Below are 22574 nucleotides of genomic sequence, written 5' to 3'. Positions count from 1 at the left end.
ACATCCCATGAGCACTTCTTTGCAAACAAAACCACAAACTACTTTTTATACTAGCTTCCTTGTCACAGTGAACTGGAAACTAATGCTAGTGCCTCAGTTTACTAAAAAGCTTTTTTCGCTTGCAACAAATAAACTACCAACTTGAACCACTTGGATTTTCAGACACACACAGAAAACTTAATTCCACAGAAATTTAGGAGTAACAGTGGTTACCTCACATTTTCACACACACTCAAATAGCTAGTTCTGTGCACTTCACACTATGTTCTCATCGTGTTTCACCAGAGAACACAGTTATCACTATGAATGGATTCTGGTAAAAGAGCATTAAAAAAAAAAACAGCCTGATCAAAGTGATTATCTGCACATCCTCTGCCAATATCATGTCACTCTATACCCGAGGGAAACTAGAATGCAGGGAAAGGAGCTTTGTTGTGAGCACTGTGTTGGTATTTCATCATTTACTGGCCAAAGTCTTCTCAAGCCAAGTATGCACCAGCTCTGTCTATGGCTGGGTCAATCAAGAGCCCCTATCAATTTTACTTAAAAGACAAGCAGCATCAACAACTCACAGGAGGCACTGAACATTTATACCATTATCTGCACCACCTTCCACTGATTTACTGAAGAAGAAACAGCAAAGTCTGGCCAATTTTGTACACAAGTAATCTTGAAAACATTGGAGTCAACAGCAGATACATAGTTTCCAAGACTGTAGCTAGGAACAACCCTTCCATTTCAAGATTTATCTCTCACTGAGACACATCATACCCAAACTACACCTACCAGGAAATTGCTACTCAATTCATCTCTAGCTATCTATGTCATATTCAACAACTGTCTCTTTCTCACCTAAATCTTCTACAAAACTGAGTACACTGTTATGAACAAAGAACCAATGCCACATTATGGCAACAAGCCAGTGCCACTAATATCCACTCTATTGAAAACAATTGAAATGCTCATCCTGCCCAACTAACCACCATCTACAGCCCAAATCTCACTCACATCATACCTACAAATCACAAACTTCTGCGGTAAAAATAATTTTGGGTTTCAAAACACAATCTACTAATCACATACTAGTATTTATTACAAAGCCTCTCAATTCATCATTCACTTCCAAATATCGGCTTATATGCTGTTGTGCAACTGCAGTGCAAGTAAACACCCTCAAATCATCTAGAACTGAGATGCGGAAAGGGTTCACCAAGAGTTTCCAGGACAATAAATAGCGCTCTCTCTCTCTTTACACAATCGCCTAACACACTGCAAGCCATTTCAGGGCAAATGTACTTGTTTCATTATACTACGAAACGGCCAATTACATTTTCAAATTAAAAAAGCATCTACCTGATCCAACGTGATCCGCTACTCCACGCCCTTCATTCTCACAACACAACCTACCTCTTGTTAATTACATTACGTTTTACTTGTGATTATAGCTCAGCAATAGCCGAGCACTACGAAAAATACCTTATAGACTCATTTAATGTTCCCCTCCACGGAAATCTTTAGTAAAAGGCGAAAGATTTATTCGTTTTGAAGGGAAACCAGAGTGCCGATCAACGCCCTCACTTCAATACTTATGGCTGCTTCTCTATTGCTTCTCCGCGAGAACGCGGAAAATTCTTTCCGTCTTGTCTACTTCTCTACTGTCAACACACTTCCAGTGCCATGCAAGCACACACCCCAAACTAACTGTCAGCGCTGAAATACGTGTCTGCCAAATGTCGTCGATATTACTCTTTAGATAACTATTTTCATCATTTCTGTCACCATTCAAGCTGCTTCATTACCTCACCTGCCGACAGATGGCAGCACGCCCAATTCCTCTCGGCGACCCACCGTCAGAGACACAACTGCCCGCACTGCTCTGCATCTAACACTAATCTCTCTCCTTCCCACCACACTCGTTCACTGAAAAAACAGACAACTAGATAGTTCTTTGAACGCAAAACTAGGCCACATCAGACGCAACCTGTATGTAGATGTATGGTGCAAGGGAAATATCCCCCTGCTCCCACACAACTAATTAATACTAGTTGACAACAGAAATAAAATTTCTGCCGATAGTATTTGAACCAGTCTTATTCATTTGCGAATTTCATGCATTCCTTCTTGCAGATAACAGTGCCTTGCAAATCACTCAATTCATGTTTGCTAGCCAAACGTGCTCCTCCTAAATGTTCCGTACATCATGCATTAGTGCTGATTATCAAGACTGTGTTGTGTGTCAGCCTTTTATGGTCATCAATTGCACTCTTCTTGTGTTGCTCACTCATTCTTGTAACTCAAAAGTACGTCGTTGTCATCCAAGCCTAGCACTTGGAGCAGGCCAAATCAAATGGCTCGTCCCCGTGCCACTCGAGAAACTCCCACAAGGCTTTCATGACATGTCGTAATCAAAGTCCTTCCACAACCTGTAGCGACATTTCTGCAACGACGCGGGTCCCGATACCAAAAGTATGACTTATGCTTGCTTCTATTCTATATAATAAAACCACCACTCGGAAAGCGCTATTCCCTTCCCACATCCCTCAGAATGTGGTGAACGATCATCGATTACAACCAAGATGCGATGAATCTCGATCGCAAGCCTCACGCTCAGGGACAGTGCTACCACTCATCATCGTGGTTACGTCTACTCCAGCTTTGAACTAGAGAGAGTTGAAGACATACTACAGAAATGATCCTGTGAAGTATGATCTTGCTAGCAAGCTATCACCGCTCGCTACTTATGCCACGAGACCGTCAACACGCCCTACGAGAATACGACACTCTCTTCACATTTCGCGATTTACTTATCGAAGAATTTCTTAAGCTCGGACATTCTGCAAAGAACCTACTTCTACTCTTACTTGGCCGCCATGATCTCACTCAGCTATTTTGTGCGCTACCAGTGCTTCTTGTCTTCCGAAATGAGAGACCATTGCCTCACGCGAGACTGTATGTAAACACCGCTTGCACCTCCGGCCGCTAGATGGGGGCCTGGGGCACATACAGTAGCATCCTATGGCGCAAGCAGACATGCCAAATAGCCACTGAAAGACAAACACACAAGACGGCGTTCATAGGACTCTTGTGCTTTCTTTAAAGCCGCCTCTCTCTTCGAAAATTTTCGCACCGCACTAGTTTATTCACCTCACCCTAACAGTGCAAACTCTTGTCGATATATCGCCACTTTCATGCATACTTCCTCTTTCGTTTCACTTTGCGTCTTACTTGATACCCGCCCAAGAGCTGCTGATATACAATACTCGCAATAAATGTGTTTCTCTCTGTATCTCTTTTCGCCTATCACGAGTATTGCTTTTCCTCACATGGCAATTATGAAAACACCCACAGCTAAACAAACACTTCCACTCAGCGCCACGTCAATACTACCAATCATACGCCAGTAATTTCACAGCTACTTGCTCCACTAATACATTTCTTATGTCTACTGTTAAACAGATGAAGAATCAAAGTATACAACAAGTCTCTATGAACATCACTGTCAGGACATTTTACAGACCTACGCATACCATGCCAATCTTTATGCTTCAACTATGATGGCCATGTGCTATGATTAAAGAAATTTCTCATAAAATAACAATTTTACAACTACTCCGACAAGTTCCTTACTAAAATGCTAGATGTTTAGCAATCCCCCCCCCCCCCCACAAAAATCATCTCAGAATAATCTCAAGCAGTGCTTACATCCCATGAGCACTTCTTTGCAAACAAAACCACAAACTACTTTTTATACTAGCTTCCTTGTCACAGTGAACTGGAAACTAATGCTAGTGCCTCAGTTTACTAAAAAGCTTTTTTCGCTTGCAACAAATAAACTACCAACTTGAACCACTTGGATTTTCAGACACACACAGAAAACTTAATTCCACAGAAATTTAGGAGTAACAGTGGTTACCTCACATTTTCACACACACTCAAATAGCTAGTTCTGTGCACTTCACACTATGTTCTCATCGTGTTTCACCAGAGAACACAGTTATCACTATGAATGGATTCTGGTAAAAGAGCATTAAAAAAAAAACAGCCTGATCAAAGTGATTATCTGCACATCCTCTGCCAATATCATGTCACTCTATACCCGAGGGAAACTAGAATGCAGGGAAAGGAGCTTTGTTGTGAGCACTGTGTTGGTATTTCATCATTTACTGGCCAAAGTCTTCTCAAGCCAAGTATGCACCAGCTCTGTCTATGGCTGGGTCAATCAAGAGCCCCTATCAATTTTACTTAAAAGACAAGCAGCATCAACAACTCACAGGAGGCACTGAACATTTATACCATTATCTGCACCACCTTCCACTGATTTACTGAAGAAGAAACAGCAAAGTCTGGCCAATTTTGTACACAAGTAATCTTGAAAACATTGGAGTCAACAGCAGATACATAGTTTCCAAGACTGTAGCTAGGAACAACCCTTCCATTTCAAGATTTATCTCTCACTGAGACACATCATACCCAAACTACACCTACCAGGAAATTGCTACTCAATTCATCTCTAGCTATCTATGTCATATTCAACAACTGTCTCTTTCTCACCTAAATCTTCTACAAAACTGAGTACACTGTTATGAACAAAGAACCAATGCCACATTATGGCAACAAGCCAGTGCCACTAATATCCACTCTATTGAAAACAATTGAAATGCTCATCCTGCCCAACTAACCACCATCTACAGCCCAAATCTCACTCACATCATACCTACAAATCACAAACTTCTGCGGTAAAAATAATTTTGGGTTTCAAAACACAATCTACTAATCACATACTAGTATTTATTACAGAGCCTCTCAATTCATCATTCACTTCCAAATATCGGCTTATATGCTGTTGTGCAACTGCAGTGCAAGTAAACACCCTCAAATCATCTAGAACTGAGATGCGGAAAGGGTTCACCAAGAGTTTCCAGGACAATAAATAGCGCTCTCTCTCTCTTTACACAATCGCCTAACACACTGCAAGCCATTTCAGGGCAAATGTACTTGTTTCATTATACTACGAAACGGCCAATTACATTTTCAAATTAAAAAAGCATCTACCTGATCCAACGTGATCCGCTACTCCACGCCCTTCATTCTCACAACACAACCTACCTCTTGTTAATTACATTACGTTTTACTTGTGATTATAGCTCAGCAATAGCCGAGCACTACGAAAAATACCTTATAGACTCATTTAATGTTCCCCTCCACGGAAATCTTTAGTAAAAGGCGAAAGATTTATTCGTTTTGAAGGGAAACCAGAGTGCCGATCAACGCCCTCACTTCAATACTTATGGCTGCTTCTCTATTGCTTCTCCGCGAGAACGCGGAAAATTCTTTCCGTCTTGTCTACTTCTCTACTGTCAACACACTTCCAGTGCCATGCAAGCACACACCCCAAACTAACTGTCAGCGCTGAAATACGTGTCTGCCAAATGTCGTCGATATTACTCTTTAGATAACTATTTTCATCATTTCTGTCACCATTCAAGCTGCTTCATTACCTCACCTGCCGACAGATGGCAGCACGCCCAATTCCTCTCGGCGACCCACCGTCAGAGACACAACTGCCCGCACTGCTCTGCATCTAACACTAATCTCTCTCCTCCCCACCACACTCGTTCACTGAAAAAACAGACAACTAGATAGTTCTTTGAACGCAAAACTAGGCCACATCAGACGCAACCTGTATGTAGATGTATGGTGCAAGGGAAATATCCCCCTGCTCCCACACAACTAATTAATACTAGTTGACAACAGAAATAAAATTTCTGCCGATAGTATTTGAACCAGTCTTATTCATTTGCGAATTTCATGCATTCCTTCTTGCAGATAACAGTGCCTTGCAAATCACTCAATTCATGTTTGCTAGCCAAACGTGCTCCTCCTAAATGTTCCGTACATCATGCATTAGTGCTGATTATCAAGACTGTGTTGTGTGTCAGCCTTTTATGGTCATCAATTGCACTCTTCTTGTGTTGCTCACTCATTCTTGTAACTCAAAAGTACGTCGTTGTCATCCAAGCCTAGCACTTGGAGCAGGCCAAATCAAATGGCTCGTCCCCGTGCCACTCGAGAAACTCCCACAAGGCTTTCATGACATGTCGTAATCAAAGTCCTTCCACAACCTGTAGCGACATTTCTGCAACGACGCGGGTCCCGATACCAAAAGTATGACTTATGCTTGCTTCTATTCTATATAATAAAACCACCACTCGGAAAGCGCTATTCCCTTCCCACATCCCTCAGAATGTGGTGAACGATCATCGATTACAACCAAGATGCGATGAATCTCGATCGCAAGCCTCACGCTCAGGGACAGTGCTACCACTCATCATCGTGGTTACGTCTACTCCAGCTTTGAACTAGAGAGAGTTGAAGACATACTACAGAAATGATCCTGTGAAGTATGATCTTGCTAGCAAGCTATCACCGCTCGCTACTTATGCCACGAGACCGTCAACACGCCCTACGAGAATACGACACTCTCTTCACATTTCGCGATTTACTTATCGAAGAATTTCTTAAGCTCGGACATTCTGCAAAGAACCTACTTCTACTCTTACTTGGCCGCCATGATCTCACTCAGCTATTTTGTGCGCTACCAGTGCTTCTTGTCTTCCGAAATGAGAGACCATTGCCTCACGCGAGACTGTATGTAAACACCGCTTGCACCTCCGGCCGCTAGATGGGGGCCTGGGGCACATACAGTAGCATCCTATGGCGCAAGCAGACATGCCAAATAGCCACTGAAAGACAAACACACAAGACGGCGTTCATAGGACTCTTGTGCTTTCTTTAAAGCCGCCTCTCTCTTCGAAAATTTTCGCACCGCACTAGTTTATTCACCTCACCCTAACAGTGCAAACTCTTGTCGATATATCGCCACTTTCATGCATACTTCCTCTTTCGTTTCACTTTGCGTCTTACTTGATACCCGCCCAAGAGCTGCTGATATACAATACTCGCAATAAATGTGTTTCTCTCTGTATCTCTTTTCGCCTATCACGAGTATTGCTTTTCCTCACATGGCAATTATGAAAACACCCACAGCTAAACAAACACTTCCACTCAGCGCCACGTCAATACTACCAATCATACGCCAGTAATTTCACAGCTACTTGCTCCACTAATACATTTCTTATGTCTACTGTTAAACAGATGAAGAATCAAAGTATACAACAAGTCTCTATGAACATCACTGTCAGGACATTTTACAGACCTACGCATACCATGCCAATCTTTATGCTTCAACTATGATGGCCATGTGCTATGATTAAAGAAATTTCTCATAAAATAACAATTTTACAACTACTCCGACAAGTTCCTTACTAAAATGCTAGATGTTTAGCAATCCCCCCCCCCCCCCCCCCCACAAAAATCATCTCAGAATAATCTCAAGCAGTGCTTACATCCCATGAGCACTTCTTTGCAAACAAAACCACAAACTACTTTTTATACTAGCTTCCTTGTCACAGTGAACTGGAAACTAATGCTAGTGCCTCAGTTTACTAAAAAGCTTTTTTCGCTTGCAACAAATAAACTACCAACTTGAACCACTTGGATTTTCAGACACACACAGAAAACTTAATTCCACAGAAATTTAGGAGTAACAGTGGTTACCTCACATTTTCACACACACTCAAATAGCTAGTTCTGTGCACTTCACACTATGTTCTCATCGTGTTTCACCAGAGAACACAGTTATCACTATGAATGGATTCTGGTAAAAGAGCATTAAAAAAAAAAAACAGCCTGATCAAAGTGATTATCTGCACATCCTCTGCCAATATCATGTCACTCTATACCCGAGGGAAACTAGAATGCAGGGAAAGGAGCTTTGTTGTGAGCACTGTGTTGGTATTTCATCATTTACTGGCCAAAGTCTTCTCAAGCCAAGTATGCACCAGCTCTGTCTATGGCTGGGTCAATCAAGAGCCCCTATCAATTTTACTTAAAAGACAAGCAGCATCAACAACTCACAGGAGGCACTGAACATTTATACCATTATCTGCACCACCTTCCACTGATTTACTGAAGAAGAAACAGCAAAGTCTGGCCAATTTTGTACACAAGTAATCTTGAAAACATTGGAGTCAACAGCAGATACATAGTTTCCAAGACTGTAGCTAGGAACAACCCTTCCATTTCAAGATTTATCTCTCACTGAGACACATCATACCCAAACTACACCTACCAGGAAATTGCTACTCAATTCATCTCTAGCTATCTATGTCATATTCAACAACTGTCTCTTTCTCACCTAAATCTTCTACAAAACTGAGTACACTGTTATGAACAAAGAACCAATGCCACATTATGGCAACAAGCCAGTGCCACTAATATCCACTCTATTGAAAACAATTGAAATGCTCATCCTGCCCAACTAACCACCATCTACAGCCCAAATCTCACTCACATCATACCTACAAATCACAAACTTCTGCGGTAAAAATAATTTTGGGTTTCAAAACACAATCTACTAATCACATACTAGTATTTATTACAGAGCCTCTCAATTCATCATTCACTTCCAAATATCGGCTTATATGCTGTTGTGCAACTGCAGTGCAAGTAAACACCCTCAAATCATCTAGAACTGAGATGCGGAAAGGGTTCACCAAGAGTTTCCAGGACAATAAATAGCGCTCTCTCTCTCTTTACACAATCGCCTAACACACTGCAAGCCATTTCAGGGCAAATGTACTTGTTTCATTATACTACGAAACGGCCAATTACATTTTCAAATTAAAAAAGCATCTACCTGATCCAACGTGATCCGCTACTCCACGCCCTTCATTCTCACAACACAACCTACCTCTTGTTAATTACATTACGTTTTACTTGTGATTATAGCTCAGCAATAGCCGAGCACTACGAAAAATACCTTATAGACTCATTTAATGTTCCCCTCCACGGAAATCTTTAGTAAAAGGCGAAAGATTTATTCGTTTTGAAGGGAAACCAGAGTGCCGATCAACGCCCTCACTTCAATACTTATGGCTGCTTCTCTATTGCTTCTCCGCGAGAACGCGGAAAATTCTTTCCGTCTTGTCTACTTCTCTACTGTCAACACACTTCCAGTGCCATGCAAGCACACACCCCAAACTAACTGTCAGCGCTGAAATACGTGTCTGCCAAATGTCGTCGATATTACTCTTTAGATAACTATTTTCATCATTTCTGTCACCATTCAAGCTGCTTCATTACCTCACCTGCCGACAGATGGCAGCACGCCCAATTCCTCTCGGCGACCCACCGTCAGAGACACAACTGCCCGCACTGCTCTGCATCTAACACTAATCTCTCTCCTCCCCACCACACTCGTTCACTGAAAAAACAGACAACTAGATAGTTCTTTGAACGCAAAACTAGGCCACATCAGACGCAACCTGTATGTAGATGTATGGTGCAAGGGAAATATCCCCCTGCTCCCACACAACTAATTAATACTAGTTGACAACAGAAATAAAATTTCTGCCGATAGTATTTGAACCAGTCTTATTCATTTGCGAATTTCATGCATTCCTTCTTGCAGATAACAGTGCCTTGCAAATCACTCAATTCATGTTTGCTAGCCAAACGTGCTCCTCCTAAATGTTCCGTACATCATGCATTAGTGCTGATTATCAAGACTGTGTTGTGTGTCAGCCTTTTATGGTCATCAATTGCACTCTTCTTGTGTTGCTCACTCATTCTTGTAACTCAAAAGTACGTCGTTGTCATCCAAGCCTAGCACTTGGAGCAGGCCAAATCAAATGGCTCGTCCCCGTGCCACTCGAGAAACTCCCACAAGGCTTTCATGACATGTCGTAATCAAAGTCCTTCCACAACCTGTAGCGACATTTCTGCAACGACGCGGGTCCCGATACCAAAAGTATGACTTATGCTTGCTTCTATTCTATATAATAAAACCACCACTCGGAAAGCGCTATTCCCTTCCCACATCCCTCAGAATGTGGTGAACGATCATCGATTACAACCAAGATGCGATGAATCTCGATCGCAAGCCTCACGCTCAGGGACAGTGCTACCACTCATCATCGTGGTTACGTCTACTCCAGCTTTGAACTAGAGAGAGTTGAAGACATACTACAGAAATGATCCTGTGAAGTATGATCTTGCTAGCAAGCTATCACCGCTCGCTACTTATGCCACGAGACCGTCAACACGCCCTACGAGAATACGACACTCTCTTCACATTTCGCGATTTACTTATCGAAGAATTTCTTAAGCTCGGACATTCTGCAAAGAACCTACTTCTACTCTTACTTGGCCGCCATGATCTCACTCAGCTATTTTGTGCGCTACCAGTGCTTCTTGTCTTCCGAAATGAGAGACCATTGCCTCACGCGAGACTGTATGTAAACACCGCTTGCACCTCCGGCCGCTAGATGGGGGCCTGGGGCACATACAGTAGCATCCTATGGCGCAAGCAGACATGCCAAATAGCCACTGAAAGACAAACACACAAGACGGCGTTCATAGGACTCTTGTGCTTTCTTTAAAGCCGCCTCTCTCTTCGAAAATTTTCGCACCGCACTAGTTTATTCACCTCACCCTAACAGTGCAAACTCTTGTCGATATATCGCCACTTTCATGCATACTTCCTCTTTCGTTTCACTTTGCGTCTTACTTGATACCCGCCCAAGAGCTGCTGATATACAATACTCGCAATAAATGTGTTTCTCTCTGTATCTCTTTTCGCCTATCACGAGTATTGCTTTTCCTCACATGGCAATTATGAAAACACCCACAGCTAAACAAACACTTCCACTCAGCGCCACGTCAATACTACCAATCATACGCCAGTAATTTCACAGCTACTTGCTCCACTAATACATTTCTTATGTCTACTGTTAAACAGATGAAGAATCAAAGTATACAACAAGTCTCTATGAACATCACTGTCAGGACATTTTACAGACCTACGCACACCATGCCAATCTTTATGCTTCAACTATGATGGCCATGTGCTATGATTAAAGAAATTTCTCATAAAATAACAATTTTACAACTACTCCGACAAGTTCCTTACTAAAATGCTAGATGTTTAGCAATCCCCCCCCCCCCCCCCCACAAAAATCATCTCAGAATAATCTCAAGCAGTGCTTACATCCCATGAGCACTTCTTTGCAAACAAAACCACAAACTACTTTTTATACTAGCTTCCTTGTCACAGTGAACTGGAAACTAATGCTAGTGCCTCAGTTTACTAAAAAGCTTTTTTCGCTTGCAACAAATAAACTACCAACTTGAACCACTTGGATTTTCAGACACACACAGAAAACTTAATTCCACAGAAATTTAGGAGTAACAGTGGTTACCTCACATTTTCACACACACTCAAATAGCTAGTTCTGTGCACTTCACACTATGTTCTCATCGTGTTTCACCAGAGAACACAGTTATCACTATGAATGGATTCTGGTAAAAGAGCATTAAAAAAAAAAACAGCCTGATCAAAGTGATTATCTGCACATCCTCTGCCAATATCATGTCACTCTATACCCGAGGGAAACTAGAATGCAGGGAAAGGAGCTTTGTTGTGAGCACTGTGTTGGTATTTCATCATTTACTGGCCAAAGTCTTCTCAAGCCAAGTATGCACCAGCTCTGTCTATGGCTGGGTCAATCAAGAGCCCCTATCAATTTTACTTAAAAGACAAGCAGCATCAACAACTCACAGGAGGCACTGAACATTTATACCATTATCTGCACCACCTTCCACTGATTTACTGAAGAAGAAACAGCAAAGTCTGGCCAATTTTGTACACAAGTAATCTTGAAAACATTGGAGTCAACAGCAGATACATAGTTTCCAAGACTGTAGCTAGGAACAACCCTTCCATTTCAAGATTTATCTCTCACTGAGACACATCATACCCAAACTACACCTACCAGGAAATTGCTACTCAATTCATCTCTAGCTATCTATGTCATATTCAACAACTGTCTCTTTCTCACCTAAATCTTCTACAAAACTGAGTACACTGTTATGAACAAAGAACCAATGCCACATTATGGCAACAAGCCAGTGCCACTAATATCCACTCTATTGAAAACAATTGAAATGCTCATCCTGCCCAACTAACCACCATCTACAGCCCAAATCTCACTCACATCATACCTACAAATCACAAACTTCTGCGGTAAAAATAATTTTGGGTTTCAAAACACAATCTACTAATCACATACTAGTATTTATTACAAAGCCTCTCAATTCATCATTCACTTCCAAATATCGGCTTATATGCTGTTGTGCAACTGCAGTGCAAGTAAACACCCTCAAATCATCTAGAACTGAGATGCGGAAAGGGTTCACCAAGAGTTTCCAGGACAATAAATAGCGCTCTCTCTCTCTTTACACAATCGCCTAACACACTGCAAGCCATTTCAGGGCAAATGTACTTGTTTCATTATACTACGAAACGGCCAATTACATTTTCAAATTAAAAAAGCATCTACCTGATCCAACGTGATCCGCTACTCCACGCCCTTCATTCTCACAACACAACCTACCTCTTGTTAATTACATTACGTTTTACTTGTGATTATGGCTCAGCAATAGCCGAGCACTACGAAAAATACCTTATAGACTCATTTAATGTTCCCCTCCACGGAAATCTTTAGTAAAAGGCGAAAGATTTATTCGTTTTGAAGGGAAACCAGAGTGCCGATCAACGCCCTCACTTCAATACTTATGGCTGCTTCTCTATTGCTTCTCCGCGAGAACGCGGAAAATTCTTTCCGTCTTGTCTACTTCTCTACTGTCAACACACTTCCAGTGCCATGCAAGCACACACCCCAAACTAACTGTCAGCGCTGAAATACGTGTCTGCCAAATGTCGTCGATATTACTCTTTAGATAACTATTTTCATCATTTCTGTCACCATTCAAGCTGCTTCATTACCTCACCTGCCGACAGATGGCAGCACGCCCAATTCCTCTCGGCGACCCACCGTCAGAGACACAACTGCCCGCACTGCTCTGCATCTAACACTAATCTCTCTCCTCCCCACCACACTCGTTCACTGAAAAAACAGACAACTAGATAGTTCTTTGAACGCAAAACTAGGCCACATCAGACGCAACCTGTATGTAGATGTATGGTGCAAGGGAAATATCCCCCTGCTCCCACACAACTAATTAATACTAGTTGACAACAGAAATAAAATTTCTGCCGATAGTATTTGAACCAATCTTATTCATTTGCGAATTTCATGCATTCCTTCTTGCAGATAACAGTGCCTTGCAAATCACTCAATTCATGTTTGCTAGCCAAACGTGCTCCTCCTAAATGTTCCGTACATCATGCATTAGTGCTGATTATCAAGACTGTGTTGTGTGTCAGCCTTTTATGGTCATCAATTGCACTCTTCTTGTGTTGCTCACTCATTCTTGTAACTCAAAAGTACGTCGTTGTCATCCAAGCCTAGCACTTGGAGCAGGCCAAATCAAATGGCTCGTCCCCGTGCCACTCGAGAAACTCCCACAAGGCTTTCATGACATGTCGTAATCAAAGTCCTTCCACAACCTGTAGCGACATTTCTGCAACGACGCGGGTCCCGATACCAAAAGTATGACTTATGCTTGCTTCTATTCTATATAATAAAACCACCACTCGGAAAGCGCTATTCCCTTCCCACATCCCTCAGAATGTGGTGAACGATCATCGATTACAACCAAGATGCGATGAATCTCGATCGCAAGCCTCACGCTCAGGGACAGTGCTACCACTCATCATCGTGGTTACGTCTACTCCAGCTTTGAACTAGAGAGAGTTGAAGACATACTACAGAAATGATCCTGTGAAGTATGATCTTGCTAGCAAGCTATCACCGCTCGCTACTTATGCCACGAGACCGTCAACACGCCCTACGAGAATACTACACTCTCTTCACATTTCGCGATTTACTTATCGAAGAATTTCTTAAGCTCGGACATTCTGCAAAGAACCTACTTCTACTCTTACTTGGCCGCCATGATCTCACTCAGCTATTTTGTGCGCTACCAGTGCTTCTTGTCTTCCGAAATGAGAGACCATTGCCTCACGCGAGACTGTATGTAAACACCGCTTGCACCTCCGGCCGCTAGATGGGGGCCTGGGGCACATACAGTAGCATCCTATGGCGCAAGCAGACATGCCAAATAGCCACTGAAAGACAAACACACAAGACGGCGTTCATAGGACTCTTGTGCTTTCTTTAAAGCCGCCTCTCTCTTCGAAAATTTTCGCACCGCACTAGTTTATTCACCTCACCCTAACAGTGCAAACTCTTGTCGATATATCGCCACTTTCATGCATACTTCCTCTTTCGTTTCACTTTGCGTCTTACTTGATACCCGCCCAAGAGCTGCTGATATACAATACTCGCAATAAATGTGTTTCTCTCTGTATCTCTTTTCGCCTATCACGAGTATTGCTTTTCCTCACATGGCAATTATGAAAACACCCACAGCTAAACAAACACTTCCACTCAGCGCCACGTCAATACTACCAATCATACGCCAGTAATTTCACAGCTACTTGCTCCACTAATACATTTCTTATGTCTACTGTTAAACAGATGAAGAATCAAAGTATACAACAAGTCTCTATGAACATCACTGTCAGGACATTTTACAGACCTACGCATACCATGCCAATCTTTATGCTTCAACTATGATGGCCATGTGCTATGATTAAAGAAATTTCTCATAAAATAACAATTTTACAACTACTCCGACAAGTTCCTTACTAAAATGCTAGATGTTTAGCAATCCCCCCCCCCCCCCCCCCCCACAAAAATCATCTCAGAATAATCTCAAGCAGTGCTTACATCCCATGAGCACTTCTTTGCAAACAAAACCACAAACTACTTTTTATACTAGCTTCCTTGTCACAGTGAACTGGAAACTAATGCTAGTGCCTCAGTTTACTAAAAAGCTTTTTTCGCTTGCAACAAATAAACTACCAACTTGAACCACTTGGATTTTCAGACACACACAGAAAACTTAATTCCACAGAAATTTAGGAGTAACAGTGGTTACCTCACATTTTCACACACACTCAAATAGCTAGTTCTGTGCACTTCACACTATGTTCTCATCGTGTTTCACCAGAGAACACAGTTATCACTATGAATGGATTCTGGTAAAAGAGCATTAAAAAAAAAAAACAGCCTGATCAAAGTGATTATCTGCACATCCTCTGCCAATATCATGTCACTCTATACCCGAGGGAAACTAGAATGCAGGGAAAGGAGCTTTGTTGTGAGCACTGTGTTGGTATTTCATCATTTACTGGCCAAAGTCTTCTCAAGCCAAGTATGCACCAGCTCTGTCTATGGCTGGGTCAATCAAGAGCCCCTATCAATTTTACTTAAAAGACAAGCAGCATCAACAACTCACAGGAGGCACTGAACATTTATACCATTATCTGCACCACCTTCCACTGATTTACTGAAGAAGAAACAGCAAAGTCTGGCCAATTTTGTACACAAGTAATCTTGAAAACATTGGAGTCAACAGCAGATACATAGTTTCCAAGACTGTAGCTAGGAACAACCCTTCCATTTCAAGATTTATCTCTCACTGAGACACATCATACCCAAACTACACCTACCAGGAAATTGCTACTCAATTCATCTCTAGCTATCTATGTCATATTCAACAACTGTCTCTTTCTCACCTAAATCTTCTACAAAACTGAGTACACTGTTATGAACAAAGAACCAATGCCACATTATGGCAACAAGCCAGTGCCACTAATATCCACTCTATTGAAAACAATTGAAATGCTCATCCTGCCCAACTAACCACCATCTACAGCCCAAATCTCACTCACATCATACCTACAAATCACAAACTTCTGCGGTAAAAATAATTTTGGGTTTCAAAACACAATCTACTAATCACATACCAGTATTTATTACAAAGCCTCTCAATTCATCATTCACTTCCAAATATCGGCTTATATGCTGTTGTGCAACTGCAGTGCAAGTAAACACCCTCAAATCATCTAGAACTGAGATGCGGAAAGGGTTCACCAAGAGTTTCCAGGACAATAAATAGCGCTCTCTCTCTCTTTACACAATCGCCTAACACACTGCAAGCCATTTCAGGGCAAATGTACTTGTTTCATTATACTACGAAACGGCCAATTACATTTTCAAATTAAAAAAGCATCTACCTGATCCAACGTGATCCGCTACTCCACGCCCTTCATTCTCACAACACAACCTACCTCTTGTTAATTACATTACGTTTTACTTGTGATTATGGCTCAGCAATAGCCGAGCACTACGAAAAATACCTTATAGACTCATTTAATGTTCCCCTCCACGGAAATCTTTAGTAAAAGGCGAAAGATTTATTCGTTTTGAAGGGAAACCAGAGTGCCGATCAACGCCCTCACTTCAATACTTATGGCTGCTTCTCTATTGCTTCTCCGCGAGAACGCGGAAAATTCTTTCCGTCTTGTCTACTTCTCTACTGTCAACACACTTCCAGTGCCATGCAAGCACACACCCCAAACTAACTGTCAGCGCTGAAATACGTGTCTGCCAAATGTCGTCGATATTACTCTTTAGATAACTATTTTCATCATTTCTGTCACCATTCAAGCTGCTTCATTACCTCACCTGCCGACAGATGGCAGCACGCCCAATTCCTCTCGGCGACCCACCATCAGAGACACAACTGCCCGCACTGCTCTGCATCTAACACTAATCTCTCTCCTCCCCACCATACTCGTTCACTGAAAAAACAGACAACTAGATAGTTCTTTGAACGCAAAACTAGGCCACATCAGACGCAACCTGTATGTAGATGTATGGTGCAAGGGAAATATCCCCCTGCTCCCACACAACTAATTAATACTAGTTGACAACAGAAATAAAATTTCTGCCGATAGTATTTGAACCAATCTTATTCATTTGCGAATTTCATGCATTCCTTCTTGCAGATAACAGTGCCTTGCAAATCACTCAATTCATGTTTGCTAGCCAAACGTGCTCCTCCTAAATGTTCCGTACATCATGCATTAGTGCTGATTATCAAGACTGTGTTGTGTGTCAGCCTTTTATGGTCATCAATTGCACTCTTCTTGTGTTGCTCACTCATTCTTGTAACTCAAAAGTACGTCGTTGTCATCCAAGCCTAGCACTTGGAGCAGGCCAAATCAAATGGCTCGTCCCCGTGCCACTCGAGAAACTCCCACAAGGCTTTCATGACATGTCGTAATCAAAGTCCTTCCACAACCTGTAGCGACATTTCTGCAACGACGCGGGTCCCGATACCAAAAGTATGACTTATGCTTGCTTCTATTCTATATAATAAAACCACCACTCGGAAAGCGCTATTCCCTTCCCACATCCCTCAGAATGTGGTGAACGATCATCGATTACAACCAAGATGCGATGAATCTCGATCGCAAGCCTCACGCTCAGGGACAGTGCTACCACTCATCATCGTGGTTACGTCTACTCCAGCTTTGAACTAGAGAGAGTTGAAGACATACTACAGAAATGATCCTGTGAAGTATGATCTTGCTAGCAAGCTATCACCGCTCGCTACTTATGCCACGAGACCGTCAACACGCCCTACGAGAATACTACACTCTCTTCACATTTCGCGATTTACTTATCGAAGAATTTCTTAAGCTCGGACATTCTGCAAAGAACCTACTTCTACTCTTACTTGGCCGCCATGATCTCACTCAGCTATTTTGTGCGCTACCAGTGCTTCTTGTCTTCCGAAATGAGAGACCATTGCCTCACGCGAGACTGTATGTAAACACCGCTTGCACCTCCGGCCGCTAGATGGGGGCCTGGGGCACATACAGTAGCATCCTATGGCGCAAGCAGACATGCCAAATAGCCACTGAAAGACAAACACACAAGACGGCGTTCATAGGACTCTTGTGCTTTCTTTAAAGCCGCCTCTCTCTTCGAAAATTTTCGCACCGCACTAGTTTATTCACCTCACCCTAACAGTGCAAACTCTTGTCGATATATCGCCACTTTCATGCATACTTCCTCTTTCGTTTCACTTTGCGTCTTACTTGATACCCGCCCAAGAGCTGCTGATATACAATACTCGCAATAAATGTGTTTCTCTCTGTATCTCTTTTCGCCTATCACGAGTATTGCTTTTCCTCACATGGCAATTATGAAAACACCCACAGCTAAACAAACACTTCCACTCAGCGCCACGTCAATACTACCAATCATACGCCAGTAATTTCACAGCTACTTGCTCCACTAATACATTTCTTATGTCTACTGTTAAACAGATGAAGAATCAAAGTATACAACAAGTCTCTATGAACATCACTGTCAGGACATTTTACAGACCTATGCATACCATGCCAATCTTTATGCTTCAACTATGATGGCCATGTGCTATGATTAAAGAAATTTCTCATAAAATAACAATTTTACAACTACTCCGACAAGTTCCTTACTAAAATGCTAGATGTTTAGCAATCCCCCCCCCCCCCCCACAAAAATCATCTCAGAATAATCTCAAGCAGTGCTTACATCCCATGAGCACTTCTTTGCAAACAAAACCACAAAACTTTTTATACTAGCTTCCTTGTCACAGTGAACTGGAAACTAATGCTAGTGCCTCAGTTTACTAAAAAGCTTTTTTCGCTTGCAACAAATAAACTACCAACTTGAACCACTTGGATTTTCAGACACACACAGAAAACTTAATTCCACAGAAATTTAGGAGTAACAGTGGTTACCTCACATTTTCACACACACTCAAATAGCTAGTTCTGTGCACTTCACACTATGTTCTCATCGTGTTTCACCAGAGAACACAGTTATCACTATGAATGGATTCTGGTAAAAGAGCATTAAAAAAAAAAACAGCCTGATCAAAGTGATTATCTGCACATCCTCTGCCAATATCATGTCACTCTATACCCGAGGGAAACTAGAATGCAGGGAAAGGAGCTTTGTTGTGAGCACTGTGTTGGTATTTCATCATTTACTGGCCAAAGTCTTCTCAAGCCAAGTATGCACCAGCTCTGTCTATGGCTGGGTCAATCAAGAGCCCCTATCAATTTTACTTAAAAGACAAGCAGCATCAACAACTCACAGGAGGCACTGAACATTTATACCATTATCTGCACCACCTTCCACTGATTTACTGAAGAAGAAACAGCAAAGTCTGGCCAATTTTGTACACAAGTAATCTTGAAAACATTGGAGTCAACAGCAGATACATAGTTTCCAAGACTGTAGCTAGGAACAACCCTTCCATTTCAAGATTTATCTCTCACTGAGACACATCATACCCAAACTACACCTACCAGGAAATTGCTACTCAATTCATCTCTAGCTATCTATGTCATATTCAACAACTGTCTCTTTCTCACCTAAATCTTCTACAAAACTGAGTACACTGTTATGAACAAAGAACCAATGCCACATTATGGCAACAAGCCAGTGCCACTAATATCCACTCTATTGAAAACAATTGAAATGCTCATCCTGCCCAACTAACCACCATCTACAGCCCAAATCTCACTCACATCATACCTACAAATCACAAACTTCTGCGGTAAAAATAATTTTGGGTTTCAAAACACAATCTACTAATCACATACTAGTATTTATTACAAAGCCTCTCAATTCATCATTCACTTCCAAATATCGGCTTATATGCTGTTGTGCAACTGCAGTGCAAGTAAACACCCTCAAATCATCTAGAACTGAGATGCGGAAAGGGTTCACCAAGAGTTTCCAGGACAATAAATAGCGCTCTCTCTCTCTTTACACAATCGCCTAACACACTGCAAGCCATTTCAGGGCAAATGTACTTGTTTCATTATACTACGAAACGGCCAATTACATTTTCAAATTAAAAAAGCATCTACCTGATCCAACGTGATCCGCTACTCCACGCCCTTCATTCTCACAACACAACCTACCTCTTGTTAATTACATTACGTTTTACTTGTGATTATGGCTCAGCAATAGCCGAGCACTACGAAAAATACCTTATAGACTCATTTAATGTTCCCCTCCACGGAAATCTTTAGTAAAAGGCGAAAGATTTATTCGTTTTGAAGGGAAACCAGAGTGCCGATCAACGCCCTCACTTCAATACTTATGGCTGCTTCTCTATTGCTTCTCCGCGAGAACGCGGAAAATTCTTTCCGTCTTGTCTACTTCTCTACTGTCAACACACTTCCAGTGCCATGCAAGCACACACCCCAAACTAACTGTCAGCGCTGAAATACGTGTCTGCCAAATGTCGTCGATATTACTCTTTAGATAACTATTTTCATCATTTCTGTCACCATTCAAGCTGCTTCATTACCTCACCTGCCGACAGATGGCAGCACGCCCAATTCCTCTCGGCGACCCACCGTCAGAGACACAACTGCCCGCACTGCTCTGCATCTAACACTAATCTCTCTCCTCCCCACCACACTCGTTCACTGAAAAAACAGACAACTAGATAGTTCTTTGAACGCAAAACTAGGCCACATCAGACGCAACCTGTATGTAGATGTATGGTGCAAGGGAAATATCCCCCTGCTCCCACACAACTAATTAATACTAGTTGACAACAGAAATAAAATTTCTGCCGATAGTATTTGAACCAGTCTTATTCATTTGCGAATTTCATGCATTCCTTCTTGCAGATAACAGTGCCTTGCAAATCACTCAATTCATGTTTGCTAGCCAAACGTGCTCCTCCTAAATGTTCCGTACATCATGCATTAGTGCTGATTATCAAGACTGTGTTGTGTGTCAGCCTTTTATGGTCATCAATTGCACTCTTCTTGTGTTGCTCACTCATTCTTGTAACTCAAAAGTACGTCGTTGTCATCCAAGCCTAGCACTTGGAGCAGGCCAAATCAAATGGCTCGTCCCCGTGCCACTCGAGAAACTCCCACAAGGCTTTCATGACATGTCGTAATCAAAGTCCTTCCACAACCTGTAGCGACATTTCTGCAACGACGCGGGTCCCGATACCAAAAGTATGACTTATGCTTGCTTCTATTCTATATAATAAAACCACCACTCGGAAAGCGCTATTCCCTTCCCACATCCCTCAGAATGTGGTGAACGATCATCGATTACAACCAAGATGCGATGAATCTCGATCGCAAGCCTCACGCTCAGGGACAGTGCTACCACTCATCATCGTGGTTACGTCTACTCCAGCTTTGAACTAGAGAGAGTTGAAGACATACTACAGAAATGATCCTGTGAAGTATGATCTTGCTAGCAAGCTATCACCGCTCGCTACTTATGCCACGAGACCGTCAACACGCCCTACGAGAATACTACACTCTCTTCACATTTCGCGATTTACTTATCGAAGAATTTCTTAAGCTCGGACATTCTGCAAAGAACCTACTTCTACTCTTACTTGGCCGCCATGATCTCACTCAGCTATTTTGTGCGCTACCAGTGCTTCTTGTCTTCCGAAATGAGAGACCATTGCCTCACGCGAGACTGTATGTAAACACCGCTTGCACCTCCGGCCGCTAGATGGGGGCCTGGGGCACATACAGTAGCATCCTATGGCGCAAGCAGACATGCCAAATAGCCACTGAAAGACAAACACACAAGACGGCGTTCATAGGACTCTTGTGCTTTCTTTAAAGCCGCCTCTCTCTTCGAAAATTTTCGCACCGCACTAGTTTATTCACCTCACCCTAACAGTGCAAACTCTTGTCGATATATCGCCACTTTCATGCATACTTCCTCTTTCGTTTCACTTTGCGTCTTACTTGATACCCGCCCAAGAGCTGCTGATATACAATACTCGCAATAAATGTGTTTCTCTCTGTATCTCTTTTCGCCTATCACGAGTATTGCTTTTCCTCACATGGCAATTATGAAAACACCCACAGCTAAACAAACACTTCCACTCAGCGCCACGTCAATACTACCAATCATACGCCAGTAATTTCACAGCTACTTGCTCCACTAATACATTTCTTATGTCTACTGTTAAACAGATGAAGAATCAAAGTATACAACAAGTCTCTATGAACATCACTGTCAGGACATTTTACAGACCTACGCATACCATGCCAATCTTTATGCTTCAACTATGATGGCCATGTGCTATGATTAAAGAAATTTCTCATAAAATAACAATTTTACAACTACTCCGACAAGTTCCTTACTAAAATGCTAGATGTTTAGCAATTCCCCCCCCCCCCCCCCCCCACAAAAATCATCTCAGAATAATCTCAAGCAGTGCTTACATCCCATGAGCACTTCTTTGCAAACAAAACCACAAACTACTTTTTATACTAGCTTCCTTGTCACAGTGAACTGGAAACTAATGCTAGTGCCTCAGTTTACTAAAAAGCTTTTTTCGCTTGCAACAAATAAACTACCAACTTGAACCACTTGGATTTTCAGACACACACAGAAAACTTAATTCCACAGAAATTTAGGAGTAACAGTGGTTACCTCACATTTTCACACACACTCAAATAGCTAGTTCTGTGCACTTCACACTATGTTCTCATCGTGTTTCACCAGAGAACACAGTTATCACTATGAATGGATTCTGGTAAAAGAGCATTAGAAAAAAAAAACAGCCTGATCAAA

At 42.1% G+C, this 22574-nt stretch overlaps 12 non-coding genes across 12 annotated transcripts; all 12 read right to left on the bottom strand.

Annotated features, from left to right (window-relative positions):
• Positions 1-1443: 1443 nt before the first annotated feature.
• LOC126123062 (U5 spliceosomal RNA) lies at positions 1444-1562 on the bottom strand. The gene has a single exon (XR_007526177.1). It is a non-coding gene; the product is annotated as a U5 spliceosomal RNA (small nuclear RNA).
• A 943-nt stretch (positions 1563-2505) lies between these two features.
• On the bottom strand, positions 2506-2712 carry LOC126123235 (small nucleolar RNA U3). Its single transcript, XR_007526333.1, has one exon. It is a non-coding gene; the product is annotated as a small nucleolar RNA U3 (small nucleolar RNA).
• A 2430-nt stretch (positions 2713-5142) lies between these two features.
• LOC126123061 (U5 spliceosomal RNA) lies at positions 5143-5261 on the bottom strand. Its single transcript, XR_007526176.1, has one exon. It is a non-coding gene; the product is annotated as a U5 spliceosomal RNA (small nuclear RNA).
• A 943-nt stretch (positions 5262-6204) lies between these two features.
• LOC126123234 (small nucleolar RNA U3) lies at positions 6205-6411 on the bottom strand. Its single transcript, XR_007526332.1, has one exon. It is a non-coding gene; the product is annotated as a small nucleolar RNA U3 (small nucleolar RNA).
• A 2437-nt stretch (positions 6412-8848) lies between these two features.
• Positions 8849-8967, bottom strand: LOC126123060 (U5 spliceosomal RNA). Its single transcript, XR_007526175.1, has one exon. It is a non-coding gene; the product is annotated as a U5 spliceosomal RNA (small nuclear RNA).
• A 943-nt stretch (positions 8968-9910) lies between these two features.
• Positions 9911-10117, bottom strand: LOC126123233 (small nucleolar RNA U3). The gene has a single exon (XR_007526331.1). It is a non-coding gene; the product is annotated as a small nucleolar RNA U3 (small nucleolar RNA).
• Positions 10118-12551: 2434 nt separating this feature from the next.
• Positions 12552-12670, bottom strand: LOC126123106 (U5 spliceosomal RNA). The gene has a single exon (XR_007526217.1). It is a non-coding gene; the product is annotated as a U5 spliceosomal RNA (small nuclear RNA).
• A 943-nt stretch (positions 12671-13613) lies between these two features.
• Positions 13614-13820, bottom strand: LOC126123232 (small nucleolar RNA U3). Its single transcript, XR_007526330.1, has one exon. It is a non-coding gene; the product is annotated as a small nucleolar RNA U3 (small nucleolar RNA).
• Positions 13821-16258: 2438 nt separating this feature from the next.
• On the bottom strand, positions 16259-16377 carry LOC126123105 (U5 spliceosomal RNA). Its single transcript, XR_007526216.1, has one exon. It is a non-coding gene; the product is annotated as a U5 spliceosomal RNA (small nuclear RNA).
• Positions 16378-17320: 943 nt separating this feature from the next.
• On the bottom strand, positions 17321-17527 carry LOC126123229 (small nucleolar RNA U3). Its single transcript, XR_007526328.1, has one exon. It is a non-coding gene; the product is annotated as a small nucleolar RNA U3 (small nucleolar RNA).
• Positions 17528-19957: 2430 nt separating this feature from the next.
• On the bottom strand, positions 19958-20076 carry LOC126123104 (U5 spliceosomal RNA). The gene has a single exon (XR_007526215.1). It is a non-coding gene; the product is annotated as a U5 spliceosomal RNA (small nuclear RNA).
• Positions 20077-21019: 943 nt separating this feature from the next.
• LOC126123228 (small nucleolar RNA U3) lies at positions 21020-21226 on the bottom strand. The gene has a single exon (XR_007526327.1). It is a non-coding gene; the product is annotated as a small nucleolar RNA U3 (small nucleolar RNA).
• Between the last annotated feature and the right edge of the window lie 1348 nt (positions 21227-22574).

The sequence above is a fragment of the Schistocerca cancellata genome, unplaced genomic scaffold (assembly GCF_023864275.1).
Source record: "Schistocerca cancellata isolate TAMUIC-IGC-003103 unplaced genomic scaffold, iqSchCanc2.1 HiC_scaffold_417, whole genome shotgun sequence".
NCBI lineage: Eukaryota > Metazoa > Arthropoda > Insecta > Orthoptera > Acrididae > Schistocerca > Schistocerca cancellata.
This window is presented reverse-complemented; position numbering and strand designations above follow the sequence as displayed.